The 18,849-nt window shown below is 39.0% G+C and overlaps 1 protein-coding gene across 5 annotated transcripts in view; it reads right to left on the bottom strand.

The window, feature by feature from the left end:
* Positions 1-18,849, bottom strand: part of drp2 (dystrophin related protein 2) — a 111,339-nt gene that overhangs the window by 78,894 nt on the left and 13,596 nt on the right. The window contains exon 1 of one of the 5 annotated variants that reach the window (XM_026145334.1): positions 12,310-12,318. The exons of 3 other annotated variants lie outside the window; for them this stretch is intronic. The gene's annotated coding sequence lies outside the window, so the exon portion shown is untranslated. Of the gene's footprint in view, positions 1-2,654; positions 3,721-12,309; positions 12,319-18,849 lie in introns of those variants that run through there. One more of the 5 variants, XM_026145325.1, reaches the window with a different exon arrangement.

The following is an 18,849-nucleotide window of genomic DNA, read 5'->3' on the forward strand; positions in this document are numbered from 1 at the left end:
CTGTCACCAGTTTACTTCATTAATTTAACATGGAAGTCTCAAGGTATTTTATCTCTTGTAATAAAGAAATCTGTCTGAAATATTGGTGTAGTACAGTCAAACCTGCAGTGCTGAATATTTGTTACCTCTTTCTAGGTGTGACAGTTCATGCACGAGCACTACTGACACATCAGGATTAAGAGCTGTTACTTTATAAGGTAGCTGGATTCTTGTGAGATTTCAATCACAGTGCATGCCTATAGGTTTTAAGCTACATGCTTGTGATAAAATCACAGTTCCTCTGGATGAATCAGTGTTATCTGCAAAGAGCAAATTTTGCTGCAGCCATGAGCATGTGTTGAGTGGGGCATTATTTTCTGTACATAAATGTTTTTTGTCTCTAAATTTTCCTTAAAGTGACCACAAGAATCATCTACTGACATGCTAACTAACTAAAATCATCACCTCTTTTTTTCCTCGGGGAAAAGCAAGATGAGTTTTAATCTGTGTTTGTCCTCACCATCTATTACTTCGTGTTCAGACTGCAAGCCTTCCTCTAAGAACTGAGTTTCTTTTTATCTTGAGTATCAGAAACATTTCTTGGATACCTCCACTATACTCTTATTTGCTGTAGCATACCCTGTTTCCCGTGCTCAGCTTTTCATCTATCGCAAAGCAGAGACCTGACTTCTGTACTATAGAAGACACAACAAAGGCAGTGTATATTTGAGGATTTATGCAGCATAAAACGCTTTTTTATCTTCCATATAAAGTCAGCTGGGTACTTTATCGCTCCAGCTGCTTTGGATTTTCTAGCTGGGATGTCAGCTGTGTTGCTAAAGTTGATAACCATTGCCTTGGTCTTGAAGTTGTGCAAAATTTGTTTCCTTTTCCGATTGCTTCTGCTTAAGCATTTATAAAAGCTTGAAGAGGTCCAATATTTCAGGAAAAAAGCAGTGAGGATAGAAGGTATAAAACATCTGAAAACCAACCAGTCTGCAATTTAAATCTCTCCAGACTCATGCAGTGAGACTAAGGTCTAACCAGAGCACCATTAAGGTTTCGTTCTTAGAAATGAGAAATTATTCATATTAAAATATACCTCAGCTGTGACAGATGGATTGTACTGAAGTGGAACTAGTTTTGTACTGTAGTTGTGAACATATCCTTCTGTCAGCAGGCTAAAGCCAACAACGATTTCCAACGCTTTCACACCCACAATTACGACACTTAACAGAAGTGATAAAGCCATTATGCACTATCCAAAAGACCTGGCAAAAGCTGATACAGACACCCAGAACTCTGTGGCTGTGGCTTCACTAAATGTGCCGAGCACTGATTTAACTTCAACAAATAAATGCCAAGCCAACAATAACTCAGAGTATCAGTGTCCGGGAGTCTTGCTGCTAAATAGCATGCAAATACGAGTGGATGCAAGACTACATGTGCATTTCTGTGAGTGTGTGCGCAGATGCATGTTGATGTGTGTCTTGACTTGTTTCAGTTGCAGGCTCTTGGCTTTGTGCCTGATGGGGGTTAGTGGAGGTTGGACCACTGCCTCCCTGCTGCTCTGCCCCGCTGTCCCACAGCCCCTCAACAGCTACCAGTTAGAAGAAAGCGGAGGACACACACACACACACACACACACAAACACACAAACCTTCCAGCTCTCAGTCCCTCTCTGCTGGTGAAGCAGGAGGGGCGAGTTGAGCTTCTCCTCACAGCTGCTCGTCACACACTGCTGGAGACACTGGAGGAGCTCCAGTGACACAGCAAACACACAATCACAAATTCACTATTGCATTTTGTCTACATCCACACACACACAGAAGACTTCCAACTACATTAACTATACCCTTCATGATCACAGGCCTGAGTAAAATTACCACCTTTCCCCATGATACATCATCACACTCTTTCCAGGCTTGACTCTTTTTTGTCTGCAGACATGTGGCACAGTGATTTGTGATTGGAAGCAAACCAGAAGAACAGCAGGAGCAAAAAAGACTTTCACTTGCCCTCCTCCTGCCGCCTTCCTGCTTTGGCCCATCATGACTACACATTGTCATGCTAGCAGTGTTTTGCCCTCTAACCAGATATTTCATTACCCTTCGTACTTTATTATCTTTTCAATGACAAAGTAATTTCCCCCTGGAGCAAACATGCCATCAACACACTTAATTATATTTACATGGTGCCATTGCTTTCTTTGTCCTTTCAAGATGGATTTGAAGCAAGAGTTTGGCAGTGAAAAATACTAGGGGCTAGGGACATTAACATCATTATTACTGAAGGCGGAAGAGGGAAAGTATCATTCGAGCACTTTACAAGATGCTTATTTTGTCGACTGTAACATCAGGTGATGATGGTTTTCATTTATTTGTATGTGGTGACTGAAGTGCTCCTAGAGTGCCAAATGAATATCTGAAATATCACTCTGATATTGGATTTTTAGTGGATGGCAGTCTAAGAGGTGATCTAGGTGTTGCTAGCATAAGATTCAAAACGAGCACCTGTTTTCCAAGAAAACAACATTTCTCCATTTCAAAGTTTGAAATTAAAATTGAATAAGTTTCTTTTGTTCTATTGTCAGTAAAATACAAGGTATAAAAATATAAAAATCAAGCACAAGCTAGGGAAGCATAGTGGTGCAGTGGTTTGTCCTGTTTCCTCACAGCAAGAGGGTCCTAAGTTTGAATCCAACAGCCAGCCGGGGTCTTTCTCTGTGGAGTTTGCATGTTTTCCCCATGGGTGGCTGCATACTCCTGCTGCTCTTCAGGGTGTAACCTGCCTTTCATCCTGTGACGGCTGAGATAGACTCCAAAACTCCCTGAATTGGATAAATGGAAGAAAATAGATTGATGGATGGATCTAAGCGCTATTTATTATTGCTTTTTGTTTTGGCACCACACAAATGCAAAACAGTAAGGTTTATTTGAAGTGCTGCAGGCTCATCAACACAGAAGCCATATTAGGAAAACTAGTGTGGACAAATTCCCACCAATTAGTATTTGGTGTGATTTGTGTTTCTGGCCCTGTTGTCTAAAAAGACATTAACCTTATGTTCTGTTTTAGATGTTCATATGCAGTCTTTCTGGTAAGTCCACAGTTAAGGCTTGAATTTAAAAAGTGTTTATACATTTACCACGATGGTCTCTATGAGCTAGAATTAGAAACTTCACTTGAATGACCTCTGAAAACACATACAGTGTATATATAAACTTGCCTTTATGTCATGTTGTATATTATACTCTTTTGTTGTCTGTTTATCATTGTCCAGCTGTCTTGTTTGTTGTTTCTATTATAGATATTTTTATTGTAGCTGTTTCTCTTCTTATGTTGGAAATTATTATGTTTACTGCCAACTTGTGTTTTGCTTTCTCCACTTTATCTTAATTTATTCCTATTTATTCTTTTTCTCTCTTATTGCTTTTCTCTTTCAGTTTACCTTCTGAGCATGTAAGATTTATTATAAGTTATAACAAAGTAATTTTTTATTGTTACTATTATTGTATTTTCCAGTTCAGTCTGTTTGTTGTTAGGTGCTCATAAGTACCGTGTGTTTATCAAAGCTTTCTGCTGAAAATAGTTGAATTTGTCTAGAAACTACACTGTGAGCCATTAAACAAAAGAATGCACTGAGAGGCATTATACATCTGCAGAATCCACTGATGATGAGTCTCTGTAGGTTCAACAATGAGCAAAGGCGTTCACATTACAAGCAGACAATACTCTTAGAAGTCTGCATGTAAGGAGCCTAGAACTTTTGACTTTTCATCAAAGCAGATCTCTTACTGATGATTTAACAAAGAGAGTTTCATGCCCATCTAATGATTAGAAAGACTACCAGCAAAAAACAAAAACAAGCAAACAAACAAACAAAAAGACTTCCTTCAAAACCCCCGTGACTCTATTTTATCTTCTTTTAAGATGTTACCGCACATTTCAGAATTTGATTTGTTTTGGAAACTTACTAAAATAATTGACATATCATTATGCTTTTGAGTCCTCTTTTGAGAACGAGACATCTCAATAGCAAACAAAACTTATTGGAAGTGATTGAGTTATTTTCGCTGTGTGCCCAGAGTGGCCTCAACTTCAAACAGCTACACCAGCAAGAAATAGATCAGAAGCAAATGTCCACTTTACTCAGCTCTTTTCCTGATTCCACTGACAGCATTCTTAATGAGCACACTGTGAAGGCCTTTGTTTTTTTATACAATCATTGTTGCTTCTCCTGCTCTTTTTCCAAGAAAATTGTATTTAAAGCTGTGTAACCTTTAATGAAACCTGAAAAACCATATGCAATTTCACATACGGTTCATTTCACTCCAATCTGTGCGCACATTTCATGCAAATATCCAACTTGAGATTCATCTGTTCAATTATGTTTATGATCGAGTGTAATAACGTTAAGATTTAAGTCTCGGGTCTATTGTAAAGATGGGGGTGACAGCTGAGATATGTCATCCTCTATCAAACAAAGACTTTAGCTCCTTTTTCAGAAAATGACAAGCAGTTATAAATCAAAGTTAGCAATTAAAAACAGAGGGCCACAGGGTTTGAAATCATAGGTGAAGGATTTAGAAAGTGGACTTGACTTCATTTTATGGATGTTAGAGCTCATTACTTAAGCAAAACCATAAATGGTGATTAACTTAAGAGGTTTGAATATTTTATCCTCGTAAATTACTTCAAGCGCACCTTTGGCAAACTAAAGTGATTACACTGTTACAGTGGCTAAAAGAGCAGAAGAACAGCTTTTAGACCAAGCAGACAGATGTAAAAACAAAAGCCAGTTTAAATACAAAGCATTAGGATTTAATTAAGCTTTAGACCTGTCACACAATCCTAGAGAGGAGTCAGCAATCATCTAGCAACCACTGATCTCAAGGGAAAAATGTGTATTCCCCAACCGGTTGCAAGTGTGGTGAAATTAATTACTAAAACACCATTCACACAGGGCTAAAGACGATTCAGTGGTTTTTAACCATTACTTGCAATTGCGCTGGTCTGTAGAAGATTGATTCAGTCACCAGCAGTAAGCATGACGGTCATGAGAGCATTCAAAAACTCACCGAGCAGCAATGAAACTATGAAAAGCGCAACCCAATCAGACACAGAGAATATTTGCCTTCAAAGTAAAAGTTGGGCCATTATAGCTGCAGCCAACACATTTCAAAAGGCAAAGATTTTACTTTGAAGGCAAACTTCCCAGTTCAATACAGTACAGAGAGAAAATGGCAAGTGCTTGCAGACAAGTCTGTGTTCTCCATGCAAACTAAGGGACAATTTTTCAGGGATGCTGGTGCAGCCAGTGGATATCCAGGCTTAGATCTCCATGTTTGTTCACAAGTCATTGTTCACAAATAATTACTTTAAAACAAGACAAAAGACTACATTAGGGTGGCAGTTATGATTATTTTGCTCTCCACCTGTACTTTTTATGTTAAAGCAAACAACTGTGCTCAAACATGATTGGCCATGTGGACTATAAAAAACAGAAACTGCATATGCATCCGTACTACTACATCTACTTTATGGAGATTAATACTGTATGACAAGATGCATTGCAGGGAAACAAAGCAGTAAAGTTGAGTGTCCCTAAAGAGATTTAGAACATGTCAGACAGTATTTTAGAAAAATCCTATAGTCAGCCAATTTATAATAATGTCAAAAAGCATTTAGCCAAGACATTAAATCATTCCATCACATTTTGTCCCCAGCTGTAAGTTAGGAGTTTTGTGCCCAAAAAAAAGTCAATAAATTAAGGCAGCGTTAGAAATACCCATTCTTTAACAAGTGCATCTGCTGTGTTTAGACTTAATCAAAGGAAATTACCACAACGCAGTTCTTGTACTGCCTTACAATTACTGTGTAAGCAAAGCTGATTAAAAGTCAACCCCGTCATTGCTTCCCACCATGCAGTGATGTGTGGAGAGGCAACGCCTGGTTCAGAAAGGAGGTAATTTAGCAAACCCCAAATGAAATCCCCGCTAATTAAGATGAGTTTCTTCCACTGTGAGAGAAAATAATCTATTGCAAGAAAATCCATAGAAACAGAGGAAGCTGAAACATAAAGCAAAATGCTCGCATGTCAAAGTTTTCTGTTTTAAAAACATATATCACTGCTCCTTTACTGCTAATATAAAATACTGTACATACTGTTTATACAGAATATACGTCTTATCTCAGCTGCTACCTGGTAATACATTTCTATTATGTCCTCCATCCATTTATTCTCTTTTCTTCTCGCACAGCAGCAAACAACAGCTTAAAAATAAAGCAAAATAAATGTCAAGGTTTCTGGATTTAACTGGAATTTTCTTAAACTAAGGTATCTAGTTTTACATAATTAGAATAACGCAAAAAGCAGAAACATTCCAAACAAAATTACTATCAAAATACAAATTTTAATTGTGTTTTCACAAGGTGGGTACCGCTGACCTTGACTAATCTGATTTTGCATTATTTTGGTCCCAAGTGATGCATTTGCACTCCTCATTTTACCAATAACGACTTTTTATTCGGTTTAATACAAGCTGGGCTCTTGTTCAAATATGTCACTTAACAAAGAAGTATTTCCTTTTATCTATTCTGACATGTTTCTCATTACACCCAGTAAGTGGATCGAGCTGAGAGGGTCTGAATATTGTATTTCTTTTTTCTGTATTAGTGCCAAGACACTTAGGCCAACAGTTGTTTTATTCTGTTTGACTCATTCCCCGTGCTCCTCATCTTCTCCTCTGTTTGTTCAACAAAATCATTTCAAATGACGCGCATTCATGCAAAGATCCAAAAAGCCAAATTCACGATAGTCTAAGTTCAGAATCAAAGTTTTAAAATATGCATATACAGAAATAGAAATTCACTGTCACATTCAGTTTGAGACCTTTCCAGAGGTTCTTCAGTTGTTCTTTTATTATTATTTTGCATCACCATCAGCTCTTGACTCTATGGCCATTTTGGCATAAGTAAAATGCAGGGCAGTTCTTAGTAGGATTGTTCCAGAAAGCAGTGAAGTCTATCACAAAGCACATTATAAATGGGAATTCCAAGAATCCGCTTATTCTGATTTTGTTTTTTGTTTTGCTTTATATTTATATTTATTTGCAAATCAAATGTAAGCTGACCTTCGAAAGCAAGCAAAAAGTCAAGTGCAGATCTTCTCCTGACTAATATTTCAGTCTCAGTCAAAAGAAAAGAAAAAATCCCCACAGCACGAGTCCTCGCTGACAATAGATTGCCCTTTCATGAGTCCAGATGAGTGGTGGCCAATTAATTTTCCCAAAAGAGAAATGTGAGAAACTGGGACTGCTGAGGAGGGCCACACAAATAACCTGATAAAGAGAGAAAATTCATATTGCACCAAACTGAGTTTGTTTATTGATGTGGTCCTCCACAACAGTCCCAGTTTCTTGTGTGGGCCTGTGGGGAAAATTAATTACCCACCCCGGCTATAAAGGGTTGTGTTTCTCATGGTCTGAGAGCTGTTCAGGTGCCTTTTGGCAAACTCCCGACCAGTCGGCATGTGCCTTTTAGTGAAGAATGACTCCTGTCTAGCCAGTCTATTATAAAAGCCTGATTAATGGAGAGCTGCACTAGTGGTTCTTCTTCTGTAAGGCTCCTTCATGACCAGAATTAAATTCTGAATCTCATTAATCCCGCTGGTACTTGGTAACCTGTTTGACTGAGTCTTCTGGCCTGATTTACTTTGATACACTCCTCCAATCCAGCACATCAAAGACCGTTTTTAAAATTAAGCAGAGGTACAATGTCAGTGTCATAACAAGGATTTAAATACTTAAAGTACGTAAATGGAATATTTCAATCTTCTTTTTTATATAGTCACAAAACCGTGTTGCTGTGACATTGTGGAGGATTGTGTGCAGACTACTGATTATTAGGAGGCATATACCTTTTACAGGCATGTGTTTTGTATTGTATTACAACATTAAAGAAAAAACCCAAAGATTAAGATGATCCCTTATAAACAAGAATTTTGTGGCAGTGTAAAAGAAGAACTTCATTTTTAATGGGAAGAGAAACCCACTAGAACCAGGCTCATAGAGGTTTAAACAATGTACCAGATCAGTGTGATGCTAAAGAGGATTTTTTAATTGACCATGTACAAGATATGGGAATAATTAGACAAAAGTTAAGAAAAAACTTAAGCATGTAAGAAGAAGGAAGGATTCTTCTTCCTTCAGTTGGACATTTTTCTCTCTTGTTTTAGCTTTAAGGACAATCTGATAATAAGTCATTCTATCCTGAAAGTAACACATTTATGAACTACATTTTCAGCATTGCTCTGTGACAGGGTTTTTCTCAATTTAGCAAAAGCGTAGCTGAAAGCAGTCCTATACATTTATGCAAGTTGAAGGGATGGATGGTGTTTGGTACTGTTGCCTCACAGCAATAGAGTCCTGGGTTCAATAACCGGACGACCGAGGCGTGGATTGTTTCTTTTTTCTGTTACTCCAGTGATTTGAAACTGTATGCAGGTGTGAATGTGAACGTTAATTTATCACAGTCATCTGATAAATATAACTGAGTATCGTGTACATAGTAGTGGGAATGTATGCAGTTTTTCCTAATAATATTGCATAAGGGAAGTATGTAAAAAATGACAGTGTCAGAGTTCTAGGTTTTTGAACCGGTGCTTTGTCTTGTGGAGTTCTGGTTATTTTAGGTTGTTTAGTTTCCTACAATGGTTCTCTTTCTATCTTGTCCTCACCGTCTTGTCTCCATGTATCTTCTTGTGTCGTGCGCTCCCTCTCTCTCCGTGTCCCCTGCTCTCCCTCTCTCCTGTATCTCTCACTCTGTCTTAGTCATGTCCCCGTGTTTTGTCTCCCTTACCGGTTTCCATGTTCCTCTCTTTGTGTTTCATCCTCGTCTCCCCAGTCTGTCGTGTGTTCCCATGTTTGCTTATTTCCATATTAGTGTCAAGTTCGCATGTTTGTGCTACTTTCTGTTTATTTTGATAATCCTTTCTCTCTCACATTACATTCAGGTTTGTTCCCTTACTTCTTTATGTCTTATTTGTTCCCGCTGTGTTTCCCAGTGGTCTCCACCCCTCTATTCCTCCCCTTGTATATATGTGATCCCAGCTTTCCCTTGTCCCTCATCTGAGTCTCTGCTCATCAACTCTTGTGTTTCCCAGTTTTTTCAGTTTAGGTTATTTGTTGCATTTTAGTTTATTTCGTATCTTTATGTTCAGATTAAATAAACGGCTCGCTTTGTGTTAACTATTTCCTGTTCTCCTGTGTCGTCTGAATTGGAGCCTCTTTTCACCTCCCACGATCTGCAGCCATAGATCTTGACAGTAGACTCTGACCAGAATGGAATACAGAGAATACACAGACTTTGTTTTTGTGAATTTTGAAGAGTTTCAGAACCAGCTGCTAATTTTAATGGGCGGTGGCTGATCCCTTTTCATGAGGGGGAGAAGGAGAAATTAAGGCAAAAGATCTGCAGTTTGGTATGCAAACTTATTGCAACCTGGCAAAAAGACTTCTCAGCTTTGAACCTCCATCCCCGCACAGGGAGCACTACACTGACGGCCGTCTCAGCCTGTCGAGGCTGCCACAGATATTCCACTTGTTGCCAAGCTAACTCGAGATGAAGTTGAATTTTGTGTTTCTAAGTCTTCCCAGTTTAACCCTGAGCCTTGTGTTTTCTAGACTATTGACTCAGGAAAAAACTTTTTTTTCCCATATACGAAATCTGAGAGTGAGTTTGGTGATGTCAGCACCATCACTTGTTGGTCCCTCGGGTGGAGACAGCTGGTGTTCAGCCAGTACCTGAACCCCATCCAGGGCTCTTCACCAGCCCCAACTGCTAGTGGAGGCAGCTGAGCACCCTGCACAGCCGCAGGCACAGCATCCAGAGCAGGCTGGGAGACCTCTGGCTACTGCTTCACCAGAGGTCTCCACCCCAACTGGTCCTGTTCCATTCCCAGCCAAAGGTCTGCGCGCTGCTACATATTTGCCTACAAATACATGAAGTTAGGTACACTACAATAATGGGTTAAAAAGTTAGATCAAGAAGGTAAGAAGTATAGTAACCAGTGCTACTTCTGTGGTAAATCCTAAAATCCTGACTGAAAATCTTTATACACACCATTCCTTTGCAAATGGTCACATAGATGATTTGCTCTTTCCAGAATGTTATATGAGTTGTTGAATGGTTAATATTTCTGAATACTGTTGAAATTGATCTTTCATTAAGAGGTAAACGTACTTGAAGCACTAAAGTACAAATATGTTTAGGTATTAAAGTCTGTGGTTACCAGGTTGCAGGTTACAAGCATGTGTGAATGTTTGCACTGTGCTTTTCTATCATTATTGAGGATTTAACTTGTCAAAACTGGCATTAAGCTTGTTTTTGTTCTAAAGAATTCATACAAAATATTTTTTTTTCACAAACTTATTTTCAGTTTCATGATTATCTTATTGAATCTGTGTTTATCTTAAATGTAGATGTAGATATAAGGTATAAAAGATCGAGTTTCAAGCCAGAATCATGAATTTGTTTTTTTTTTTATGCTAAAAAAGTTCTCTTTTTTGTATATATCAGGAGGTATAATTACTGAATATTAACAGCACCTGTGCCAATGTGAATAACTGTGCTAATGATGAACATCCGCAGTAATAAAGGCAGTAGAAAGCACATATCAACAGGGAATGAGGTTTAATGGATTCAGAACTCCACTGAGGCTAATTTGAATGCATGAATCTCATTATAACAGCAGGAAATGGCTTTTGACAGGTTCTGTGTGACGTTTGGCTCTCTGCTCAACTGTCCACAGTCACTGGCCTGTCAACCTTGTCACTTCTTTTTTTGCCAAGGGAGCTATGGAGACTGAAATCCTTTTGACAGCTCTCTGTCCATTAAAAAGGTGACAATGAATTCCACTGAATATCTGCAGTATAGACTATAACAGTTCAGCTGTGAAGGAGCAGCAGAATACTTTGCCAAACAGAGGAGGAGACACAGAGCACACGGGAGACATTCAGATTTAACAAACATTACAACAGAAATAGAAAATGCAGCACTGATGTTTCGCCTGTGTGACACAACACTGGGACATAAACTCTGCGGCTGACTAACTATGTAATTGGGACAGGCGTGAATCCAGTATGAAAGCAGCTGTTTGCGTAAACAGGGCCATGTTTGTTTTCTTCTCACTGAACACAAATAAACTTATTTTAAAAATGTGTTTCGAGAATCATTTACATGCTCCAAAACAGGACAGACTAAAAGGAAAACTGTGGAATGAGATTGGGATACAGAACGAGTGACAAAGAAAGAGCCAAGAGCTTAACTTAAATGAGTAACTGAACATTTCAGTTCCTCAAAACCTAACCTAAATCTAACCTAAATCTAACCTAAATCGCAAGTCAGATGTGAGTAAAATCAATAACCAGGCACTGTATGGCGCTGATTAGAGGTAAGTAGGGTGGGAGAAAAGAAAAAGAGAGTGCAGTGTGTCTCCATTAGTTGAATCTAGGGTGGATTTCAATGGACTAACAAAGAGCTAATGATAGGAGAGATTTTAAAATATTCAGGTAGCACTCATCTGCTGTGAAACTTTGAGACCTGTATTAACATACCCCCACTTTCTTTTTACGTTTCTGATGCCCTTAATTCAAGGTCTCCTCATAAAGACCTTCTTTGATTATTTCAGCGATTCTACCCAGGAGACTGAATCCTGTTTTAGACGCACACAACATCTTCATTACACACCGGATAGGAATGCAAAAAAGGTTGGAAAAGAAAAGCACGAGTAGGCCGAACAAACACATTCCCAAACACTCTGTCCTTTCAGTGAGGGTCAGTAGGCAGCGAGCTGGATGGAAAGAACTGGACTGACCTTTAAGGCTAGCGATGATACAGTCACATAAAAAAAAGAAAGGTAACACTGAATGAGCCCTTTGTCCTACGTTTTGTTATAATGATAAACTGCACATACAACCAGTTTCTGCTACAACTAGGGGAGAGTAAAATCTCAAAGGTGTCAGATGTCAGGCTGGCAGACACACACACACACACACACATTGCTAATGAAGCCTTTCCACCAACCTAAATATGAGACAAGATAAACATGTCATTAAGCTGCTTTTTTCACATGCTGATGGATGTTCGATCTCACTAATGGAGGAAATAGATTATATCTCAATCCTTTCTGTCCAATTAACACTAATTGGGTGGTTCGGTAAAAAAAAATACCATCTTGCGTAAAACTTTACAATATGTGTAATTGTTTTTCATTTTTAAATGAGTTATGAAACATTTTATTTTATTTTTCTGTAATATGTTAGCACTCACGTCTCTCTTCTCAGCTCCTCCACATCCTGCCCTTGTGTGATTACTTGCTTCACCCTAATGTGTGCCACCTGGGTTTATTTGTTCTTCCTGAGAGTTTTTGGTCTGTCTTTCTCACTCGCTGTATCAAACCATCTCTGTACTCCCTGTTGTGCTGCAGCAGTCTGTTATACTATGAAATTCATTCTGCTGGCTTCACAAGTAGGTTCATTCATTAAGACACTCCCACAGTATTGACAGAATAAGTACTCAGTACATTAGTATTATGTATTGTGCAAGAAATGACGATACATCAAGCGGTTACATTTTCATAGCTGCTTTGATAATTTGAGATGACAAAACCCACTGTAGTCAAATTATTAAACATTCATCCATCTTCTTCTGCTTATCCAGTTCAGAGATGCAGAGAGCTGAATCGAGGTACCTCCTAGACAGATCCCCAGTCTAACACAGGGCTAACAGAGAGAAAGACAACCATTTATTTCCACACTCACACCTACGGCCAGTTTAGGGATCATCACTAATCCCATGCAGACCGTGAGAGGAAGCTGGAGTAGCCATAGACACAACCCATGCAGGCACAAAGAGAACGTGGAAACTCAAATGAAAATCAACTGACATTTCATTTTGAAACTTTTTATTCAGTTATGAAAACATATGTTCTGTGTTTTGCTTTTTCTGTTTTTGTTATTTTAATGAATAACTGATTTTTTTTATTAATTATTATGGGACGGATTAATCCCCTTGGTGGGGGTATGCATCTATCCAGCCCTCCGTCTCTTATTCACAGGGGGTTAATGCCCCGTCTCAGCTGTCATTGGGTGAGAGGAGGGGGAGATGTTTCCAGTCTGTCACCTGGTTACGCATAGAGACAGGCAACCATTTACACTCACTTTCACACCTACAGTCAGTTTAAAATCGCCAATTAGTTTAGGGGCCAATTAATAACAGCTAATTAAAGCTGCTTTATCTGCTCATCTCTCACTTTGGAAATGCTTGTGGGTGGATTCTTCTACTATCTGATGCTACAGGTAATAATCTCTGGATTTTAAAAAAAATTGCAAATAGCTGGAAGTGAACTTTAATTTGGGATTTACCAGTTTTAGACATTATTGATAAGTCTTATTAATCGGACTTGTCACAGACTTTTCATCATTCGAATCATACAGTCGTGGTCATGGAAAGGCATATGACCTCTAAACAAACTACACAGAGCTTTTAACTTCATGACTAATGGATACTGCTGTCACATCGGTCATGAAATCCTAAAGAGAGTGTGACTGAAGATGCTGGTTTGAACATTAGTATCTGATTAATTTGTTTGTTTCTCACCTCTTTTCAAGACGGCACTTGGCCTCCATCCAATTGGGACACGGTTTTTGCCAAACTAGTCCTTTTTATGGTCAGGGTTGGGAAGAAGCCTATCCCAGCTACCATAGGGCGAGAGGCAGGGCACACCTTGTGCAGGTCACCAATCTATCACACTTCCCTAAATATAGCTAAGCTTATTTTCTCTGTGTTAACTTATTACCATTTTCTTTGAATAATAGACTGAGCTGTTGTTGTAATTGTTATGCCTTGGAGTGGGAAGAGTTAATGGCCATGTAGACAGTAAATGTGGTACAATAATCCACTGCTGTGAGGAAAAGGGAATAAAAAGAGACCGGGCTGGCGATCCTTTGAACAGCCTGTTATTTCTGACTGTATTGCTCAGCCACCCTCATAGTTGCATTTTGAAAGATTTTAAATCTTTAATGGATGTGTAAGAAAAGTGAATGAGGAGAGGAAATTTTTGAAGAGGTATGTGCATGTGCACCTTAATTGTTGACGGCATATATCAGTCCGCTCTAAAGTGGTGTACCTACTCTTACAGTCACCTGTAGAGCCATTCATCTTGCTTGGCTGATTCGTCAAATTTACTTTGCTCTTGTTTTGATCTGTGGAAATTTGCATTCAGCAAACTATATTAAAAATCTGACATCTGACTAGATGATGATTTTATATGAAAACGTTGTGATCAATCAGTGGGGCTGATAAATAGAAAGCCACTGCTGAATTTGCGGTATCCTGCCTGGATGACTGAAGCAGCACTGAGGTGCCAGCTTTCATCTATACCTCCCACCAGTCTATAGCACACATGGCACAGGGACACATTTGATCTACAGCCTGACACTGCAGATCCAATCACTTGTCAAAATGTCTGTATACATTTGCTGCTCTTCTCTGAGCAGCACACTTTGCCCTCTTAGTTTCAGCTCACCCTGAAATCAGAACACACAGAGAGCATTGGGGTTGACACTGACAAGATCTCATGAAATAATAATGGTCTGCTTCCAAGTGCAACCTGAACAAAAAACTCACATGGGACATGGCGTCCACTGAGGTAGCTTCTCTTTATCCACTCCAGCTTTTTATGCAATATATAACAGTGGCAACTGATTCCATTAGGAGAAACGCTCCACATATGAACATGCAGTTTCTGTTTGATTTTTGTATTCAAAACGCTCATTAAAGTTTCTTGTGTGACAGCTATTGGAGCAGATTAAGTGCTGCTGAGCTAGGAGAAATGACAGGTTGATGACTTTTCTGAGTTGCTCGAATAGTTTCAGCAGCACAGGTGCTGCCCTGTAAACATTTTTCAGCTTCAGTGTGCTTTTACCAGTTTCTCTGCCTGCAAGTCAACCTATAATCAATGAATAAATGTGCCAGGAATGTTGTATTTGTAAAACCTGCATTTTCATATTCCTTCAGCCTAATTTGAGCCTTATAAATATTTGAAGTGCCACACATACTGCAGCCAGAGATGATGGAAGTAAGACTTAGAGCTCACTGTGCCTTTTTTTGTGCTCGAGTGAGGATTGAGCCCCAGTGGAAAGCAAGTCTTTCATCAAGTGTCTAACCAGACTCATAAACCATCCTGAAAGGCCTCCCTTAGGCACCTTGCTGGGTAAACAATACCATCACTCTGTCATGATCGTGAATTAAGATATTACCACACGCATGTAATTAACATTTGTATTCAGGCCCAGAACAATGTTTCATCTTGATTAAATAAATATTGAGCGACACCACCATGAGAAATGCTGTGTCATTTTCCCCCCCATTTTTCCCCCTGCAGAGAGTAGTAACTGGATTAAATTGAAGGGATTTTCAAAAGCAGAAAACAGGACATGGAAGGTATTTGTGGAGCACAAAAATAGCAAAACCCCATCAAAGCAAGTCCCCTCTCGGAAAAATCGCAGTAGTGGTCCTGCTTCAGACGTGAGCATTGTCCACTGCGCCATGTCAAGCTTTTATGGACCAAACATGGGTGAAATGGAAGTGAAGAGCGACTCGGCGTATAGACTGGCCTGAGGGAGACAGGTTTGAGCCATGAAGAAGTGAAAGAGATGTAGTGTGGCTATTGTACACTTTTATGAATCAACCTATGGATAAACCGTCCCCATCATGCCATTCACAGAAAATGGGTAAAAATTCTCTTTTGCTAATATAGTAATGACAGAAGTGGTTATTTAAGTGCAGGGGCAGGGGATATCGTTTGCAACAGAGTACAGCATATAGAATGAGTTTGTAGTCCTGAGATATACGAACAAAACTTTGATGCTGCAATAGCTTCATGCCTGCCCCCAGCCAGTGTATACCCTCTCTCAAGTGAGAAAACATGGTAGCAAGGGAGTGAGAAGAGACTGGGGGAGAAAAGCTTTGAAGATCACAGTGCTGCCATCAAGTCGGTGTTTGGTACCCCATCCGCACCCTAGAAAAAGACGCTCCCTTTTTCCAGTAAAATGTGCAACTTCCTTTTTCTTCTCCCTCGTTACCTCCTACTCTTTTATTCAATATCAGGAAAAAACTGGTGATGTTAGGAGGATGGCTGTGTTTTCTTGTCTCTCTCTTTTCCTTTTTATTCCCATTAGCCTGAAGTTGTCACAACTACCTGACACCTACACAACTGCTTGCTACCCAGAGAGGAAATATAAAGACGGAAAAGTGATAGGACAATGAGTGACAGGTGATGAGGTACATAGGGGAGTCGATGAGAAAGCAGGGAGGAAAACAACAAGAAAATAGTGGATTTGAGATGGGGATTTGAGCAGGGAAACAGTTTAGCAGTAATCAAGGAGGGCAAGCCCCAACGGAGGATGCACATTCTCTGAAGAAACAGATGAACGCTTCCAGGAAAACAGCTCAGTTAGATAAAGACTCTTTTAAAGACAATAGATAAAGGAGGAGAGTGAAAAGAAAACCAGGCAATGCAAGGCACTTCATATTCAACTAGCAAAATCTATGTTGCAACCTCAGTGCAACAGTTCTGAACCTCTCCTCAAACACTGTACTGGTGACAGCAAGAATAAAGGAAACTTCAAACCACACCTGAACCACACCTTCACCCCAGACACAACAACAGAGTGTTCTGGAGTCAATGCACTGGCTGTTTCCAGTCTCTTAATATTGTTTTTAGGGTCATTGTTCACATCAGTGAAGCATACCGCTTGACTGTGTGACTCACATTGCTCTCTATCTCCCTCTTGCTCTGACACAGACACTCGGTTTTGCTGTTATTGTCTGGGTGTTTCACAGAATTTATTACCACTACACCACACTATACCTTTGCAGCAGCACAGAGCGGCTCACTTGTAAGTTTTTCCCTTCTGTAGATAAGCAGCTACATACATACATACACAACTGCTCCCTTACAAAGTAAGTGATATTGTTATATTTGCCTTCAAGCAATTTAAAATTATAAATTATAAATTGCAGCTACGGTTGTGGAAACAAATTTGTATGCACTCATCATGGGTATGAATGTCATAGTAATTTTGCTTTTAATAATTTCTTTGAACTGTTCTTTTTCCAGGGTTGAATAAATGTACAGCATCTTTAATTACTTTAGAAAATAAGAATTGGGTGCACAAGTTTTAATGTATTTTAATCCATATAGGGTCAACATTATACATATAGGCTGATATATATATATGCATACATCTCCACTAAAATTTAGTTAAATATCCTTTAGCAAGATGTGTTTGATAGTAAGCAACAAGCTTTTGGCTGGATATTTAACCACTCTTCTTAGCAGAATTGATAGAGTTCATTTAAATTGGCTTTTAAGCATTCGATTTCAATTTTTAAATTTGTATTTATTTAGCGTCAAAGCACAACAGCAGTCACCTCACGCAGCTTTATAATGTAAATCAGAAAATCAATCATAGGACTCCCGTGAGCAAGCACTTGGCAACAGTAGGAAGGAAAAACTCTCTTTCAACAGGAAGAAACCTCCATCAGAACCAGGATTGGGGTGGGCCGCCATCTGCTGCGGTGGTTGGGGGTGAAAGGAAGCAAAGAAAATGAAAAGTAAAATGAGACTTCGACAAAAGAAACACTGTGGAAGAGAGCCAGAGTTTATTAATAACTAACAATTATATGGAAAATGGTTTATAAACATAGAGAGTAAAAAGAGGTGAGTGAAAAAGAAATGCTTAGTACATCACAGGAAGTCCCCAGCAGTCTCTACAGCAACAAAACTAAGCAAAAAAAGTAGATCAGGTTTCTGTCTCCTGAACTAAACTCGTTTCCTTTTTATGTCTTTGCTGAAATATTTGGATTTTCCAATTGTTCTGAGTTGTGGTCCATAGAGCGAGTGCTGTCAAACAAATCGTTTTTATGCTGGGGAAGAAAAACTACCAGTTGTAGTCAATCATGATCAGTGTTGGTCAAGTTACTTGAAAAAAGTAATCAGTAATTAATTACTGATTACTCCCCCCAAAAAGTAATCCCGTTACTTTACTGATTACTTATTTTCAAAAGTAATTAATTACTTAGTTACTTAGTTACTTTTTAAAAACACGATTTACAACCTGAAGAGGTGATAAAGCGATAGATCTTTCAGCCCAATTCTACTTTTTCTACATAATCCATCATACAAAATGTAATCAAATGGAAAAGTCTCTTTTTTTAACTTGTTTTATCAGTTTTAATCTTTTAACTTTATGCATCAAGCAAAACATTTAATTATATGCAACATTCTCTGACTTGAATAAATTAGTTTAACATTTAAACCTATTTTCTACACATTCCAGCACATAAAATAAAATATTTTTTGTGTTTTCACTCACTCTTTCAAACAGATGCAAGTAAAACACAGCAGAAAATAAATAAAGTCAAAGACTCAGCGGTCCTTTTGCTCTATTTTCACCTGTAAAGCAGGAGCAGGGTAGGCGGAGGGTTACCCTGGTGTAGGTGTGCTGCGGTCAGTTGAAGAATCCGCGCGAGTGTCTCTGTGAGTTTCCCATCACGTCGTAGCTACTCGGTGCTTGCTCGGAAGTTTAGGGGTTTTTTTCGCTGTAAAAAGAAGTTTTCTTCCCACGCACGATGGACGCTAATGTTTTTGTCACTTTTTATGGAATCAAACTCAAAGTAAGGTCAGTACTTCCACACTTTAAACGCTGCACGCTCATACTCTCTCCCGCACTCGATATATTATCCATTGTTGATCTGCACACAGCTGCTGTCACCAACGTCGCACTTGCTTACGTCACTGTCATG

This window comes from Astatotilapia calliptera, chromosome 2 (assembly GCF_900246225.1).
Source record: "Astatotilapia calliptera chromosome 2, fAstCal1.2, whole genome shotgun sequence".
NCBI classification, from domain to species: domain Eukaryota; kingdom Metazoa; phylum Chordata; class Actinopteri; order Cichliformes; family Cichlidae; genus Astatotilapia; species Astatotilapia calliptera.